Genomic DNA, 18562 nt, shown 5'->3' with positions numbered 1-18562 from the left:
TCATCCAGGCTGGAGTGCAGTGGTGCCATCTCAGCTCACTGTAGCCTCTGACCCCCAGGTTCCAGCGATTCTCCTGCCTCAGCCTCCTGGGTACCTGGGATTAAAGATGCACGCCACCATGCCTGGCTAATTTTTGTATTTTTAGTAGAGATGGAGTTTCACCATGTTGGCCAGGCTGATCTCAAACTCCTGACTTCAGATGATCCTCCCACCTCAGACTCCCAAAGTGCTGGGATTACAGGTGTAAGCCACCATGCCCGGCCTGTGCCCTTTCTCTAAACTGCACACGATGACTTTAAATAAATCATTACAATAAAATAAATACAAAGTTGAGCAGATCTATTCAATTCAGCATCCACTGACCTCCAACCACATGCAGGGCTTCTAGGAATGGAGAAGCCAGCCATGACCAAAATGCAGACCCCCACCTTCAAGGCAATAGTGACAGATGCCAAACAGTTCAAAAATGGTGTCCTTTCATTCTTACAAATGTCCCACAGTCGTTTAGGCAGTGCCCATACTGCTTGGATCAGATGGTGGGGACATAAAAGATGGGAGGGCTTGGCCCTGCCCTTAGGAAGCTCCCAAGTGAACACTGGTGCGGCTGGACATAGGGTTACAAAAAGCTTGGAGAGGACCATGTTAAGGAAGTAAACCACAGCCTCTAATGCTGGGGGTTTTGCAGTGTGGTGACAGAGGGGACAGTCCACAGACAATAATAACATCATCATGCTGACAGTCACATCCACAACAGCAACCCAACCATCAGCCAGCCAGGAGCAAAACAAGAGGAGAGAAACTTCGTTTGGACTCGATGAGCTGGAAAACAACCTCTCTTTCTTACATATTTGTTAGTAGCTCTCAAACTCCTCTTTTGTAATCATGAGAGTGAGATAAAAGAGCGTCAGCAATTTGAGCTGGAAATCAGCAAAGGTAGTTGACACTTAATTGCATTTGGAACAAAAAACAGAGGAACGTCTTTTAAAGTCATTATTGTATTTTTTCCAGCGTGAGAAGTGGTGCTTTTAATTAGTTGTTCTTTGACCCGTTTCTCAGTAACCCGGATGAAAGCTGGTCAAGCTGGGCTCAAGCCAACCCGAAATTCATTTGCATCCTCTGCCACATTCCTTAAGTAAGCGGAGACGGCGACTGCTGGTGTAGACAGACGCCTTCCCATTGGAGAGAGCACTGCCCCCCAAGTGAAGAAGGCAAAGGGGCTTCAGATTCTGCATCGTTGAAAAGCAACAAGCAGTACTTTCTGCTTGGGTTTTGACCTGCAGTGCCTTCCTGCAGCTGTGGGAAGAAAGCTGCTTTCAGCTGAGGCCTGGAAAATCCGTACAGCTGAGAAGCACACCATGTGATTCTGTGGTGCCCTGAAATGCCTATCTTTCATCCGGGCCCATCAGACAGCTTTATTGTGGCTGATCGAACTCTTTGCAAATGAATTTCCTTTCCTGAAAGCAAAGGGACAGCTTCATTACACACCCCTCCTCCCACTCAAAGGGATGGGGAGAATTCATTTTGCCAGATTTCCTCCTGAGAAGAGCACTGTATTTATTTGGAAGAAATGCTTTGAGAAGCCAGTTGGATGAAGGGGGATAAGCTCGGGCAGTGTTCTTAAAACAATTTTATTCAGTGTCCCCTAAAACAACAATAATTTTAAAAACTATGTTTTCCCTTAACACGTTTTTAGGATGATATGTAAAGTTTTAAAATCACACATTTAAACACTTGTAAACGATATAACTTACGATTTTTTGCATTGAAGTATGGGCTTTAAATATAGTTTCTTTGAAACCTTGAAGCAGCACATTTAACTCTTTCAGTTTCAAAAAATGTCTGCCACATAGCGCAAATGGCAAGGCTGTCTATTTAAACAATCAGCCAAATCAAACCGTCTGCTGGAAAACACCTGACCTCATTGCCGAGTTCAAATACATTCGACCTTGAGACAAGTATCCCATTTCCAAATTCTAAGCTAGACAAACAGATGGACAGACAGAGATAGATAGATGGTGAATAAAGTCGGCCAGGAGCCCCGCCAACAGTTTGCTTCAGTATTCCTCACTCACTGTTTTTGCTTTGTGGTGGAGCTGTCCATTCTCAAATCTTTCCCCCTTTTTGGGCCTGGAGAACTTGCCCCCTGTACCAAAGCACTGTTGTAATAATGAGAAGCAGTTCTCACTTTTGCTAAGTGGGAGAAGGGTGACTGGGAAGCAGGGGCGGGGTGAGAAAGAAGTGCAGGCAGGCCTTGGAAATGGCCAGAGGCCCTGTATTGGAAGCCAGGCTTTTGGAAGCTGAAGATCTGAAAACTGATTCCCTACAACAAACCTAAGTCTTTGTGTGCCATCCTGGGGCCTGCTCCACCTAGCTGATGATTCTCAGGTACACAAGCGGAAAGGCGAATGAGGACAGCTTGCTAAAAGCTTCACAGATTCCCTGAGAGGGCTGGAACCCACCCCCAGGCTCAGCTTCCTGAGCCTAAATCCGTGCTGCAGAGGGGCCTGCTAAGGAGGCCAGTGTTCCCTGCAACAGCTGCTGGGTGAAAGAACAGAGAAACAGCACTGAAATAGTCTCATCTCCCAGCCCAGATGGTTCCCCTCTGGTATAAATAGGTCAAGCCTTTTTAGAGTTAATAAAATAATACAGTGATGTGGATATTAAAATATTCTACATTTATAGGTCTTTTTTTGTCCCAATAAATTATCATCTAAATTAAGAATGGTCTTTTCTCTCTAAACTCTGTCTGGTGTCTTGGTAGTAGTTTGGGATTATTTGGAGCACACAGAGAAAAAAAAATCATGCTGTGTTATCAACTTTTTAAAAAGAAGAGCGATGTCTTTGTGACTTCGGAGGTACCTGTCAAGCTTCTGTCATCCTTCTCCAGAATATTGTAAAACTTCCCAGCCAGTCACTCAGCTGGCTGAGCACTTTTTTTCAAGTCTGTCTTCCTTAGAGGGCACCAGAGTGATCTTCCTTTTTAAAAATCTTAGAAAATTGTTGGTGGGAGTGTAGAATGATAAAACTATTTTGGAAAACGTTTCTGGAAGTTTGTACCTATATATATGAACCAAACATATACTTACCCTATGACCAAGCATTTGCACTCCCAAGAAATAGGAAAGCACAGCCTTGCGCAGTGGCTCACGCCTATAATCCCAGCACTTTGGGAGGCCGAGACGGGCGGATCAGGAGGAGTCAGGAGATAGAGACCATCCTGGCTAACACGGTGAAACCCTGTCCCTACTAAAAATACAAAAAAATTAGCCAGGCGTGGTGGCGGGCGCCTGTAATCTCAGCTATTTGGGAGGCTGAGGCAGGAGAATGGCGTGAACCCAGGAGGTGGAGATTGCAGTAAGCAGAGATCACATCACTACACTCCAGCGTGGGCGACAGAGCAAGACTCTGTCTCAAAAAAAAAAAAAAAAAAAAAAAAAAGAAAGAAATAGGAAAGCACATGTCTGCACAAGGACTTGTATAAGAATATCCATAGCAGTGTTTCCACACTAGCCAAAACAGTGGAAGCATCCCAGGCCTCCATCAGTGGGAGGATGGGTAAAGGAAGTGTGATACATCCGTATAATGGAATAGTACTCAGCAGCAGAAGGAACGAGCCTTGATTACATAATAACCATGGATGATTCACAAACACATTCTGCTGAGTGAAAGAATCCTTACTCCAAAGAATACATACTGTCTCATTCCATTTACACGAAGTTTTGTAACAGCCAAACTAGAATGATAGGAATTAGGACAATGGCTGCCTCTGAGGGTAGATGGGTGAGAGGAATTAACTGGGCAGGTTCTAGGATGATGGAAATGTTCTGTATCTTGAGAGGTGTTTGTGTTTTACAGGGATATCATTTGTCAAAGACTTGTGCATTTCACTGTATTAAATTTCACCCCAAACTACAAAAGGAACTGTAAACAAATATTGAACACTGGTTAATGAGATGCATGCTGAAATGTTTAAGAGGAAGTGCGTCAATGCCTGCAACTTAACTTGAAATGCATAAAAATGACAAGAGAGAAATGGATGGAGGGGATGGATAGATGGAAAGATATGTGATAAAGGAAATGCAGCCAAATCTTAATGATATGTTGGTGGTAGGTGCATGGCTGTTCACAGCACTACTCTTTTAAAGTAAGCCTGTCTTATTTTAAAAATTGTTTTGAAAAATTTCAATAGCTTTTAGAGTACAAGTGGTTTTTGATTACCTGGATGAGCTGTGTAGTGGTTTAAGTCTGATGTGTATATATATATATATATATATTTTTTTATATATATATATATTTTTTTTTTTGAGACGGAGTTTTACTCTTGTTGCTCAGGCTGGAGTGCAGTGGCGGGATCTCGGCTCACTGCAACCTCCACCTCCCTAGTTCAAGCAATTCTCCTGCCTCAGCCTCACAGGTAGCTGCTATTACAGGCATATGCCACCACGCCTGGCCAATTTTGTATTTTTAGTAGAGACAGGGTTTCTCCATGTTGGTTCAGGCTGGTCTTGAACTCCTGACTGCAGGTGATCTGCCTGTCTTGGCTTCCCAAAGTGCTGGAATTACAGGCGTGAGCCACCAGGCCCAGCCAAGCCTGAGATTTTAGTGCACCCATCACCCAAGTAGTTTACATGGTACCCAATATGTAGTTTTTATCCCTCACCTTTCTTTCATCTTTCCTCCTCTTGAGTCTCCAAAGTCCATTATACCAGTCTGTATGCTTCTGCGCACCCACGGCTTAGCTTCCATTTATAAGTAAGAACATACCATATGTAGTTTTTCATTCCTGAGTTACTTCACCTAGAATAATGGCCTCCAGCTCATCTTAAGTTGCTGCAAAAGACATTATTTTGTTTTTACGGATGAGAGTGTCCTGTGGTGTATATATCTCATATTTTCTTTATCCACTTATTGGTTGATGGGCACTGAGGTTGGTTCCATGTCTTTGCAATTGTGAATTGTGCTGCAATAAACATATGTGTGCAGGTGTCTTTTTGATATAATGACTTACTTTTCTTTGGATAGATACCCAGTAGTGGTATTGCTGCAGGGAATGGTAGATCTACTTTTAGTTCTTTAAGAGATCTCCATACTGTTTCCGTAGAGGTTTTACTAATTTACATTCCCACCTGCAGTGTATAAGCGTTCCATTTTCACTACATCCATACCAACATCTATTGTTTTTTGACTTTTTAATAACGACTATTCTTGCTGAGTAAGGTGGTATCTCACTGTGGCTTTGATATGAATTTCCTTAATCATTAGTGATGCTGAGCATTTTCTCATACGTTTGTTGGTCATTTGTATATCTTCTTTTGAGAAATGTCTACTCATGTCATTTGCCCACTTCTTGATGGGATTATTGTTTTTTATTGCTGATTTATTTGAGTTCCTTGTAGATTCTGGATGTTAGTCCTTCGTCAGATGCACAGTTTGCCAATATTTTCTTCCATTCTGTAGACTGTTTCTTTAGTCTGATGATATCTTTTTGCTGTACAGAAGTATTTTAGTTTAATTAGGCCCCCTTTATTTTTGTTTTTGGGGTCTTAGTCATAAATTCTTTGCCTAGGCTAATGTCCAGAAGAGTTTTTCCTTGTTCACCCTCTAGAATTTTTACGATTTCAGCTCTTAGATTTAAGCCTTTGATCCATCTTGAGTTGATTTTTATATAAGGTGAGAGATGGGGATCCAGCTTTATTCTTCTACATGGGGCTATCTAGTTTTCCCAGCACCATTTATTAAATAGAGTGTCTTTTCCCCAATTTATGTTTTTGTTTGCTTTGATAAAGATCAGTTGGCTGTAAGTATTTGGCTTTATTTTTGGGTTGTCTATTCTGTTCCATTGGTCTATGTGCTGACTTTTATACTGGTACCATGCTGTTTTGGTAATTATAGCCTTGTGGTATAATTTGAAGTTGTGTAATGTGATGCCTCCAGATTTGTTCTTTTTTCTTAGGGTTGCTCTGGCTATTTGGCCCTTTTTTTGGGGTCCATATGAATTTTAGGATTGTTCTTCCTAATTAGGTGAAAAATGATGCTGGTATTTTGAAAGGAATTGCGTTGAATCTATAGATTGCTTTGGGTAGTATGGTCATTTTCATGACATTGGTTCTTTAGTCCAAGAGCCTGGGGCGTGTTTCTATTTGTTTGTGTCATCTATGGTTTCTTTCAGCGGTGTTTTGTAGTTCTCCTTATAGAGATCTTTCACCTCCTTGGTTAAGTGTATTCCAAAGTAGTTTATTTTTTTTGCAGCTGTCGAAAGGGGATTAAGTTCTTGATTTGATCCTCAGCTTGGTTGTTGTTGGTGTATAGAAGGGTTTCTAATTCATGAACATTGATTTTGTAACTTAAGACTTTACTGAATGTGTTTATCAAATCTAAGAGTCTTTACAGGTACTCTTAAGGGTTTTCTAGGCATAAGATCATATCATTGGCGAACAGCAATAGTTTGGCCTCCTCTTTTCCAATTTGGATGCCTTTTATTTCCTTCTCTTGCCTAATTGTGCTGGGTAGGACTTCCAGTACTATGTTGAATAGACGTGGCCAAAGTGGGGATCTTTGTTTTGCTCCAGTTCCCAGGGAGAATACTTTCAACTCTTCTCCATTCAGTATGATGTTGGCTGTGGGTTTGCCACATATGGCTTTTATTATTTTGAGGTATATCCCTTCCATGCCTAATTTGTTTGGTCTGTCTTAAACACCACTTGATAGCACTATGAATTCAGCATTATGCCTGCTGTGAGCTACTTATCAGGTATTTTTCTCACTGGGTTTTCATACTGATCTTATGAGGCATGCATCATCCTGGGTTACAGATGAGAAAACACTGGTTCAGAGAGGCTCAAATAACATGTGCAAGTTCACATCATTGTTCAGACTTAAGTATGGATTAGAATCCAGGAATTCCACCTCTGACACACAACTTTGATAATCTCACCAAGATCAAAGGCTGCCTTTTTAGAGGTCGGTAGTTATTTAAAATCTTGAGAAGTAAGGTTGAACAAACCATCAAGTGTCGGCTAGTCTCTAGTGATAGACGTGACAGAGGCTGGTTGACTTTGGTGCCGTACATTTGACTCTCTTACATGGCCCCAACTGTTTTTCCTTTGAGCATTTTGATTTTTGAGACAAAGACTATTACGGGTTGAATCCTCCCCAAATTCATATGGTCAAGGCCTAACCCCCAGTACCTTTGAATGTGACCTTATTTGGAGATAGGAACTGTAAAAATGATGAAGTTAAGTGTGGTCCCTAATCCAATATGACTGACGCTCTTCTAAAAGGAGGATATTTGAACATGGAGATAGACACGCACATAGGGAGAATACCACAGAGACATGAGGACAGAGATGGGATGATGTATCTACAAGTCAAGAAATTCGGAAGATTGATGGCAAACCAGCAGAAGCTAGAGGAGACGCATGGAGCAGATTCTTTCTCAGCCAGCAGAAGAAGCCAATCCCATTAACATCTTGATCATGAACTTCTAGGCTCCAGAATGTCTGACAATCCATTTCTGTTGTATAAGCCATCCAGCACTTTGTTAAGGCAGCCTTAGGAAATCATGCAACACCAATGTAATTCTTAGTCCTAGGACATTTTATGCTGCAATTTGTTTAGACACCCATCTCCCATACATACACACACACACACACACACACACACACACACACTTAAGCATGTTTAGCTAATTTCTTCAATATGACATGCCTTGGAAATATGTCCCCAGAGAAATGTGACTTTGATAACATAATGAAGGCCAGAAGAAGACAGGAATTAATTTACACAAATCTATTTTCCAGGTGACCTTTCAGGAATGATCTATATGTCATGTACTGCCATAGAGATGCTGGGAGTGAAAGTGAGACTGTTCAGTAAAACCATTAACTTTTCACTGAGTTGCGCTAACATCACTACATCTACAGAAAAAGTAGCTCACGCTCATTTAAAAGAGTGAAGACTCAAGGTGAATAGGATTTTTCCCACTTAAAGGGAAAGAATAGGGCACCTTCTCTTCCTCTGTCTCTCTTCCTTTTCTCCCTCATGTGAGCTCCTATAACACGCCCTATAGCATGTGTGCTAGCTGCTAGTGACAATGTGCAGGAGACATGGTTCACAAAAGCTTCATGCATGTCTTCCATGGGGTAGAATTGATGCAGAAAGCAGTGGTTGAGCTTTGGACTACATTTCCCACCTCTTCCTAGATGGACTCATATGACTGAATTCTGGCCAATGGAGTATGGGAGGGAGTGTAGGCCATTTTCCCAGCAGCCTGATTCTTCATGATAAATCAGAAAACTTGGTCGATTTAACTGCAGATACCTCACTTTGTTGTGACGTGTTTTTGGTTGTGGTGACCAGAAACCTTTTAGAGGTTAAAGAGAAGGGAAATAAAAAGGCTGTCGGGGAAGAAATGAGGGGACTTGTTAGAACACTAGCTTTTAAAGGCACCCCTGAGATAGGGAGATGCTCTTAGGAGGTTGGGGAAAAAGCTTTAAGTAATATTGAGTCACACAAAGAAAAGGATATACTTCTTCCAAATCTTTATACATTTTGATACATTAAAGAGACGGTCTCAATTTAGATCTACTTTATATTAGTATATTTCTCTGTGTCTCCTTCTTCAATGCGTAATGGTACCTAGCTAATATTTACATTGTTTTAGTTATATTTACTTTTGTCATCACCTGTGGTATAGCAGATGCTACTAATTTTCTGTTTACAGCCTTGATTTAAAATTTCTTCTTTAAATAAAAAGTTTTAAGCAAACATCTGTTCAATTTAAAGAAGAGTATTAAGTAAGTGGTTGGTGCGGTATGAGGATAGGGCTAAGATAGGGGTGGTATTCGAATGCCCAAATATTACCTTTTGGAAAGGTGGTTGAGAAATACAAGCCGGGAAGATGCTGCACTGTTTCTAGGTGCAGGGCCTTAGGGACCAGAGAATGGAAAGAGGGTTCAGGAAACCCTCCACTTCTGTTCTATCTCCGTTTCTCTTCACACGCCTACTGTATTTTGGTGTTTCTCTGCAGACCAGCTTTATCCCGGTAGAAAATGGTCACTAATAGCTCCCAAATTCTATAGCCACTTAGGGCATGATTGACTTGCTCTGCTTCTCAATTTCACATTCCATAGAAATGGGGTCCTTGTCCCAGTGGGGTCAGGGGCCCATCTGTGCACAATCACTTATATCCATGAAGGCAAGATGACATTGGAGGCAGATGACTGTCTGTGCTACAGTCATGTATTTAGGACCAGGAGTAAGTTTGGAGAGAAACAGAGATCCTGAGAAGCCAGAGAGAAAAAAGTGGATGATTTTCACATTAAATCAGAAGACTCTCAATAAAAACCCATCATGTTAATTGATAAATGACAGACTGAGTAAAGGTATTTGCAATATCTGATATCAACAAATTACTGATACTTCTGATATATATATATAAAACCCTTACAAATCAATTAAAAAAGAAAAGAACTCAAGAAGACATTAGGCAAAGAAGATGGACTGTTCCTTCACAGAAAGGAAAATCTAGTTGGCTAAACAATATGTGAAGAGAGGCCCAAACTCACTAGTAATGAGAGAAACAAAAATGCAAACAGCAATGAGATAATCCATTTATATCTATGAGTTTGACAAACATTAGTAGGTGAATAATGCCAAGTGCTGGTGGGGATGTGGGGAGACAAGAGCTCTCCTGCTCTGAAGCTGGAATATAATTTGGCAGAGTCCTTCTAGAAGGTGACCTGTAACAGTTAGCAAAATTAAGCACACCTGTGCCCTATGTCCCAGTTAGCACATTCCTAGGCATACAGTCCAGATCAATTATTTCCATTGTCTGCAAAGGAAGATGTACTAGGGTAGTTGTTGCTAGGCTCTGTGTGGAAGTGGAGGAGAGCATTGAAGGCAACCTGGGTGTCTGTCATTAGGGGCAAGAACAAGCACAATGTGGTGGATACACACTGTGTGGGATACCATGCAAGAGCCAGAAACCACAAATCAGGTGTACACACAGTTGCGTGGAAAGGTCTCCATGCAACACAACTGGGAAGCAAGTAGGAAACCCAATGAAATTAACCCCATGGCACAAAGTATCTAAATTAAATGCATCACACACAAAGCAGTATTACCTATTTCATTAGAATCAATGCATATTTAAAGCTGTGTATGAGACATAGTAGGCTGGGTACTAAGAGAGTTCAGTCTAATAAAGAATCAGGGAAGAACGGGTACAGTGGTTCACGCCTGTAATCCCAGCACTTTGGGAGGTCAATGTGGGCAGATCACCTGAGGTCAGGAGTTTGACACCAGCCTGGCCACCATATTGAAACCCCGTCTTTACTAAATATACAAAAATTAGCCAGGTGTGGTGGCAGGCGCCTGTAGCCCCAACTACTTTGGAGGCTGAGGCAGAAGAGTTGCTTAAACCCAGGAGGTGGAGGTTGCAGTGAGCTGAGATTATACCACTGCACTCCAGCATGGTCAACAGAGAAAGATTCCATCTCAAAAAAAAAAAAAAAAAAAAAAAAAAAAAAAAAAAATTCAGGCAGGAAGGAGAAAAATTTAAAATAAAGAAACAGGGTGTCTAGGCAGCAGACACTTGGAAGATGTCTGATCACAAGTCTAGGCAGTAGAGACAGGAGTGGACTGGGACAGAGAACCCAGTTAGGGGCCACTAGAAAAGTCTGGGTGAAAAACAGATAAGAGGCTCACGTCTGTAATCCCAGCACTTTGGGAGGCTGAGGTGGGCAGATCGCTTGCACTCAGGAATTTGAGACCAGCCTGGGCAACATGATGAGATCCTGTATCTACAAAAAATACACAAAAAATTAGGCAAACATGGTGGTGTATGCCTGTAGTCATTGCTACTCAGGAGGCTGAGGTGGGAGGAGAGGATCGCATGAGCCTGGGAGGCGGAGGTTGCAGTGAGCTGAGATCACACCACTGCACTCCAGCCTGGGAGACAGAGTGAGACCTGTCTCAAAACAAACAAACAAAAAAAGAAAAAAGATAAGACTTGAACTAAGTCTGGAAATAACGTGATTCCCACAGATTTAAGGGACACATGGGAGGAGGCAGAAATGATGGGACGAGTGGGGGATTGAATGTGGAGGGTGAAGGAGAGGGATGCATCTAGAATACTTCTTGTGTTTCTGCACACCTAAGTGGACTGTGCTAGTATTGCCAGGATGGGGAAGCCACGAACGAGGAGCACCAGATTTGGCGTGAGAATAATGAGCTTCCTTTTGATTGTCCATACAGAATAAAATTATTGGCGTGTCCGTGATGAAGTATGTGAATGTTTTACTGCAAATAAACATTTGGGCAACACATTTGAGCAGGTTCCCTAGTATTACCCAAGCTGCCATGCTAAATTAGCCTTTACAAAATGGCTAGGATGACTTAATGAAATGAATTTCTGGACCCAAGAAGAAAGTAAATCATATTTACATTTCAGTGAAGGTCAGAATTTGGGTCACCCCAGACTGAATAAAAGGTTTTCATTTGGAGTTTGAACCGAAATACGGCGGTTTATTTTTAAATCTCTAAGTTATAAACCGGGATTTGTGCAAACAATTTGATTCCCTGTGGACTCCAAATTGTGATGAATGTCAATACTTTAGGACTTTCATAATGCAATGAAAGAGTTTATTGAAGAAAATAAATACTCATGACAGCAACAAAGATTTCCTCTCCCAAACTCTCAATTCACGTAGCAGTCGGCCACTGCAAGGACTGAGGGCTGGGAAAGTATCTATTTGCCCTACATGAAGGCTCAGAGAGGAGTTAAGACTCATCTTTAGATGTTATACTGAACTCCGCAAGGTCTCACTAGAGGTTTGAGCAGAAGAGACTGAAAATGAGAAGAAAGGTGGGGCAGGGCACTGAACTCACCCCCAAAAAGCCTGGGTTCCAGTTCTGCCACAGTCTCACTGGGGGACCTTGGGGGAGTCACCTCTGGGTACCTCCCTTGGGTTCTTCTGTTGCTTCATTGATAAAATAAGCTTGTCCAATGATAAGACCTCTGAGTTTTTTCCCTATTTGATTCCAATACTCTGCTCTGTCCCAACCTCTGTTTTCTGCAACCATGTTCTAAAACAGACAGGCTCACCCATGTGCCATTCTTCACCAAAGACGTTCCCGCTCCCGATCGCTACGGACCCCTCATCATTACGTCCTTCATCTTTTCCTCTTTAAATAAAATAAAACTTTTTACTTAAAAAGTTTTAAGTAAATCTCTCTGGTCCATTGTTAAAAAGTGTGAGGTAAACGGTAGTTGATGTGCTCAATGATACGGCTGAGATAACAGTACCGTTTGAAGGCACTGATACTACCTTTTGGTCCGGTACTTGGGAAACAGATCAGGAAGATGCCGGACTGTCCCAAAGAGCCTTACTTGCACTCTGCAGGCAGCGCGTACAGGGCTGGGCCTCACTTTCTAAGTGAAGGAAGCGGCGCTCAGAAAGAAAGCAACTCCCAAGACTGCACAGGTAAAACTTAGTGTGACCAGCTGTCTCAGCTTGCCTGGGACTGTCCCAGTTTGAACACTGGAAATACCATATCCCATGAAAGCCCTCCCTCAGTTTGGGACCATTGGGCATCGTAGGAAAGTGCAGTCTCAGGGATTTTACAGTCCTTGAGTAAAGATCATTGATTCATAAGAATCGGCAGGAAGGTGGCAGCTGTTTGGATTCAGGCAACAAACCCCACCAGGTACTGTTTTGAGAAGGCCTTAAAGGCGAATGTTTGTGCTTAGAATATGTCAAAAGCAACTCTCATAGGTCTTTAACTTTTCTTCCCGGCCAGCATCAAGATTGTATCTTTTGGCCTACAGATTCCTGCTAATTTGGGGTCAAAAGCAACTCTGATATTAGACACACATGTCACAGGTTGAAATGTGTCCCCCCCATCCCCGGCGAAAAAGATTTGCTGAGGTCCTAATCCCGGGCACCTGTGAATATCATCTTATTTGGCAAGAGGATCTTTACGCATGATCAAGTTAAAATGAAGTCATTAGGATGGCCCTAATCCAAAAGGGCTAGTGTCCTTCTAAGCAGGGAAAAATGCCACAGGAAGCCACAGACCCGGGAGGGAAGAACTCCATGTGAGAATGGGGGGCGAGGATTGAAGTGTGGCAGCTGCAAGCCACTGAATGACAAAGATTGTTAGCAAGTAGCCAGGAGCTGGAAGAGACCAGGAAGAAACTTTCTCTGCAGGTTTCAGAGGGATTTCCTGCAGCCCTGCAGGCACCTTGATTTCTGGCTTCTAGCCTCTAGTGCTGTGAGGCAATCCGTTCTTGCTGTTTTAAGCCACTCTGTCACAGCAGCCTTAGAAACCCATGCAGTACTCAACTGAACAGCTGCGTGGGACAGTGGTCTTTCTAACACACCACGTCTGGCTACGTCACTCCCCAAAGCAGAACGTCTCGTGGCTCCTACTACATTTGGGATAAAACTCAAATATCTTTTCTCTCCACCATTCTCTCCTGCCTTGTTTTCTATGTGAACTGTGCTCCAGCAACCCTTATCTTCTTTCTCCTCTTTGATCTTGCCAAGTGGGTTCCCATCTTAGGGAGGGTCTTGGAAGATTTCCTTGTGGGAAGCCTTGAGCTGAGTTTTTAGGCACTGCCCCAGGGTCATTGTGCCTGCCATTGACAATCTTCAAAACTCTCTGTCCCCAGCTGGCTTCTCCTCACCCTCAAGGAGTTAGTTCAGATGTCACCTCTAAAGGGCCTTTGCTGTGTACACCACCCAGGCCACTCTTCCTAGATCATTCACCGCCCTGCCACTCTGTTTCATTTCTATCATGGCACTTATTGCTAGCACATATCATCTGTCATGTTCATTTATTTGTCTATGTGCCTATTGCTTGTCTTCCCTCACTAGGGCATAAGGTGCATAAAGGCAAGAATCTTGTCTGTTTGAGTTATTACAATGTCTCCAGTGATCAGAACTGGGTCTGGCAGCCAGGAGAGCCGAATGCAGGTACGCCAAATAAATGGAGAATCACATATAGCAGGTAGAGCATTGTGCTAGGCCTGGTTTAAGTGCCTTAAATATGCTAAAGTTTTTCTAAATCTTGTTTGCAATCGCATGAGAAACACAGAGAGGTTTAGTGACTTGGCCAAGGTCACACAGCTGCTAAGCGGCAGAGTTAAGATTTGAATTGAGAGCCAGCATTGCTAACTGCCATGCCACCATGCCATGCTACCTCTTGGTGGAAGGAAAGAAAGCTGTCACAGTCATTGTGTCCTTTCAGAATTCTTGCCAACTCTTCTCACATGCTTACCCAGGATTTCCTCCAGCTGCTGGGTGTACCTAAGCCACAGACTCCTCCCACTGCCTCCCAGGTATTATTATTGCTTATCTAGGTTTCCATCTCTCTTACTACACTGTATGTTCCTTTACACCTGCTGCTGTCTGCTTTTCCTGTACTCCATGGGGTGTGTCTGCAAAGTCCTATCAATGATCACTTCCCAACTTGCCTGTGTATTTCTCCTCCTCCCAGGTCCTGGATGTGCCAAGTTCTCTCTTGCCTCTGGGCTGTTACACATGCATTGCCTTTGCCTGGAATGCTTTTCCCCTCTCCTCTTCCTGGTTCAGCCCTCTTGCCATTTGAGGTACATCGCCTCCTCCAGGAAGGGTCTCTGGATTGCCTGGTTGAGTTGGGTGCCCTTGCAATGGGTACTCACAGCCTGTTAATAGTTCTCCCATCATGGCAGCCATGTGAGTAGGGGCCACTGTCTGTTTACCCAGCTGCCTCCCTCACTATGCTGCAGCCACATGGAGGCTGCAATCACATCTTGGTTATCTATCTCCCACATTCAGGACCTAGAAGAGAGTGGATGCTAAGTAAGGGCTAGGTATATAATACCATAGCTTTTTATTTTTATTTTTTAGACGGTGTCTTGCTCTGTCTCCAGGCTGGAGTGCAGTGGCACGATCTCGGCTCACTGCAACCTTTACCTCCCAGGTTCAAGTGATTCTCCTGCCTCAGGCTCCCGAGTAGCTGGGACTACAGGTGTGTGCCACCACACCCAGCTAATTTTTGTATTTTTTAGTAGAGACGAGATCTCACCATGTTGGCCAGGATGGTCTCAATCTCTTGACTTTGTGATCCACCCGCCTCAGCCTCCCAAAGTGCTGGGATTACAGGTGTGAGCCACCGCGCCAGGCCAATGGCACATCTTTTCATTTTTACTCTTGGCCAACATCTATTGGGTATCTATAATGTGCCAGGTATCATTCTCATGCTTTCTATGTGTGAACTCACTAATCCGTAAAACAACCCAATGTAAAACAAACAACTGTCAGAAACCCTGACAGTTGGGCTCCAGAGCCCACTCTCTCAGCTACTAAACTGTATCTGCAAAGGTATAACAAGCTCTCTGAGGGCCAGCCTCAAGTCCCCTGCCCCTGTGGGGCAGAGACAGCCCTATGGATGTTTTGGCTATTTCCACTTTGGGGTGAGGACAGGACAGGGGGATGGAGATGATCACACCCACATCATTGGCCTGTGCACTCCAAACTCCTGCTCTAGTTATGCCAAGAGGGTAGGTGTGAGGGTAAGGCTCCTTCTCAGCTCACATCTATGCTTTCAAAAAGCACTACCTCTCAGGATGCTTGGGGAGGAGGATGTGCACCCTGTCTTGCATCTAGCTGTCCTAAATTTGCCAAATCCCAAGATCTCATCAAAAATAATTATTCATTTATTATTTACCCATCCATCCATATTCCATTCATCAATTCATTCATCATATATCCATCCATCCACCCATCATCCATCCATTCACACATCATCCATCCATCCATCCATCCATCATCCATCCATCCATCATCCATCCATCCATCCATTAATCATCTATCAAGCCATCATCCATCCATCCATTCATCATCCATTTTCCATCCATCAATCCATCCATTCATCGTCCATCCATCCACCTATCCATCTCTTAGGTATTAAGCCCTCATTCTGTACCAACCATTATTCAGAGAACTTCACAGACCTCATCTCACCTAATCCTCACAGCAACCAGTTAGGTATTGTTAACTCCATTTGCAGGTACAGAAACAGGGGTTTAGGGGCTGAGCACCTTGCCCATGGTAGGTAGCAGGGCTGGGATTCCAAACCAGGTCTGCCTGGCATTAGAACCTCTAGTGAATAGGCTACTAAGAAAAAGAATGAACTAACCAGTTACTGAGACTGGTTGTTGAGAAAGGAATGCCTGGAGAGGCAACACCACCCTATGCAGCTACTCATTTGCTCAGCTGAGATGATTCCCAGTCATTCATTCATTCATCACACATCAGGGAGAATCTAGAGTGTTTTAAGAACTCTGCTAAGATGTGTTTGCCAGGAAGGTGATGAGATACCAACCATGAGGTTCCCTGAATGGAGTGATGCAGAGGATATCTCTGAAAGGCCTTATGCCCCCTCTGCAGACTTCTGGCAAACTCTCTCCAGCTTTGCCTAAGCATTCCCTTCTATCTGGAATGTTCTCCTCTTCCCTCTCTGCCTTCCCCCAGCCTACTGAGCCTCTTATAATTTCAGTTACTTAATTTGCTCGCACGCTTACGCAGGTCTTTGTTCAATACATGTTTATTGAACACCTATGTTGTGTCAATCACTCAATCATGTTTTGAGGATACAGTGATGAATAAGGCAGGCAGGGTCTCTGCCCCAGGGAGCTCACATTCTAGTGAAGGAGATCCACACAAACAAAATTAGCAAACAGACCAACTACTGTCCTAGGAAGTAATGGAGATGGGGAGAAGGGGCTTTACTTTTGGTGGAGGTGTGAGAGGGTGATTGGAGATGAAAGGGAGTTGGCCATTTGAAAAACCAAGGGCAGAGTGTCTTCAAGACAGGGAACAGCAGGCTCAGAGGCCCTTAAAAGCAAGGAGCTGGGAGAGCTGTGGTAGCTGCAGGATGTAGAATTGTTGACCCCCACCCTGAAGAGAATTAATCAGCTTTCCATCTGTGTTCCTGCAGCATTGTGCTTCCTTCTGCATGAACTCCCATTGTATGGTTATTATGGATTCATGTCTTTGTCTCCCCCGTGGAACTTGGAGTGTTTCTAGGTCAGGGACCATCTGTAACGTGTGGCTAATAACAGTGAAAGCCGTACAAATCTTACAAGGTTATTGGGAAGATTAAAGGTGATAATCTAGTAAAGGTCTTTAGTACAATTTCTGAAACTGTAAATGCTCCATAAAGTCTAATAATTATTATTGAGAGTAACCTAGTGCCCTCCCAGCCCAGGGGCCAACACATAGTAAGGATTGAGTCCTGTTTCCAGTGTGCAGAAGGAGGGAAACAGGTGAGCTCGTCCAAGAGCAAGGCCATCAGGACTGTCGATGGGTCACCACCAACTGGCTGGGGGTTGTGCTTCCAGGAAAGTGCGCCTGCTATGGCTCCCAGCCCACAGACAGCGCAAGAAACACAGCCTCATTTTGTATAACTTACATGACTTCTACTTCTAGCCTCCATGTTAGGGTGGTGGACACAATCAAATGTTCCCCTACTTTCTCCTAGGTTGACATCTAAGATCTAGAGGTCTCAAATACTATACACACCTTGAGGATCTGGCTTCTCTGGTTTTTGGTAACATCCACTCAAGGCTCGGGATCCCAGTCCACTGGCCCTTGATTATCTGTCAACATGGGCCATTTGTGCATTCAATAAAAACTCATTGATCACATCTGAAGCATCAGGCGCTGTCCTAGGTGTTCGAGATTCAGACATGAAAGAAACAGACAAAATCATGCTCTTGGAGCTACATTCTGATAGGGGTGAAGGTGGAGGATAGAAAATAATCCAGTAAACATCTGTCAGGTGACAAGAGTTACGGAGATCTGAGTGTGGAGAGTGAATGAGTGGGGGTGATGATGGACAGGATTCGAAGGTGGTATTTAAGCCAAGACCTGAAAGAACTGAAGGAGTGAGTCCCGGGTCTGCCTAGGAGTACTCCAGGGCACATGCAAAGGCCCCAGTGTGAGCTCTGTATGTTGGAGGGACAGCCTGGAGGGCGGGGTGGCTGGAACTGAGTGAGCAAGGGGGACATCACTGGGAAACAAGGCCCAAGGGGTTGGCAGGTAGGGCCTTGTAGGTCACAGAAAGGATTGGCCTTTTGGGCTCAGTGAGACCAGGGGGATGCTGGGGGATTCTGAGCAGAGGAGGAGTGACACGACCTATCCTATGTTTTGAAAGCATCACTCTGGCTGCTATGGGAAGAAACAGCTGTAACAGGGTGAAGGTGGGAGTAAGTTAGGAGGCTGCTGTGGCAATTCAGGGGAAAGGTGGTGGCTAGGCCCAGGGTATAAGGATGGTGAGAAACATAAAAGTAGAAAGAGCAACACTAGTGGGGCATCTCCCTTGTACTTAGGTTTTGAAGGACCAGCCCAGTATCTGCTGATTCTTCAGAGAGAATGGGTCAAGGCTGCCCTCTCGGATGTGCGGGCTCTGCTGGGTGCTGGCTGGGTGCTTGGATGTCGTTTCATTGCTTCTGCAGCCCCTGGCCACCAGCACATATGTGTGAGCCTGTCTGGGACCTTGTTTCCAAGACATA

This window comes from Macaca nemestrina, chromosome 6 (assembly GCF_043159975.1).
Source record: "Macaca nemestrina isolate mMacNem1 chromosome 6, mMacNem.hap1, whole genome shotgun sequence".
Taxonomy (NCBI): Eukaryota; Metazoa; Chordata; class Mammalia; order Primates; family Cercopithecidae; genus Macaca; species Macaca nemestrina.
The sequence above is the reverse complement of the archived record's forward strand: the minus strand, read 5'-3'. Positions refer to the sequence as shown.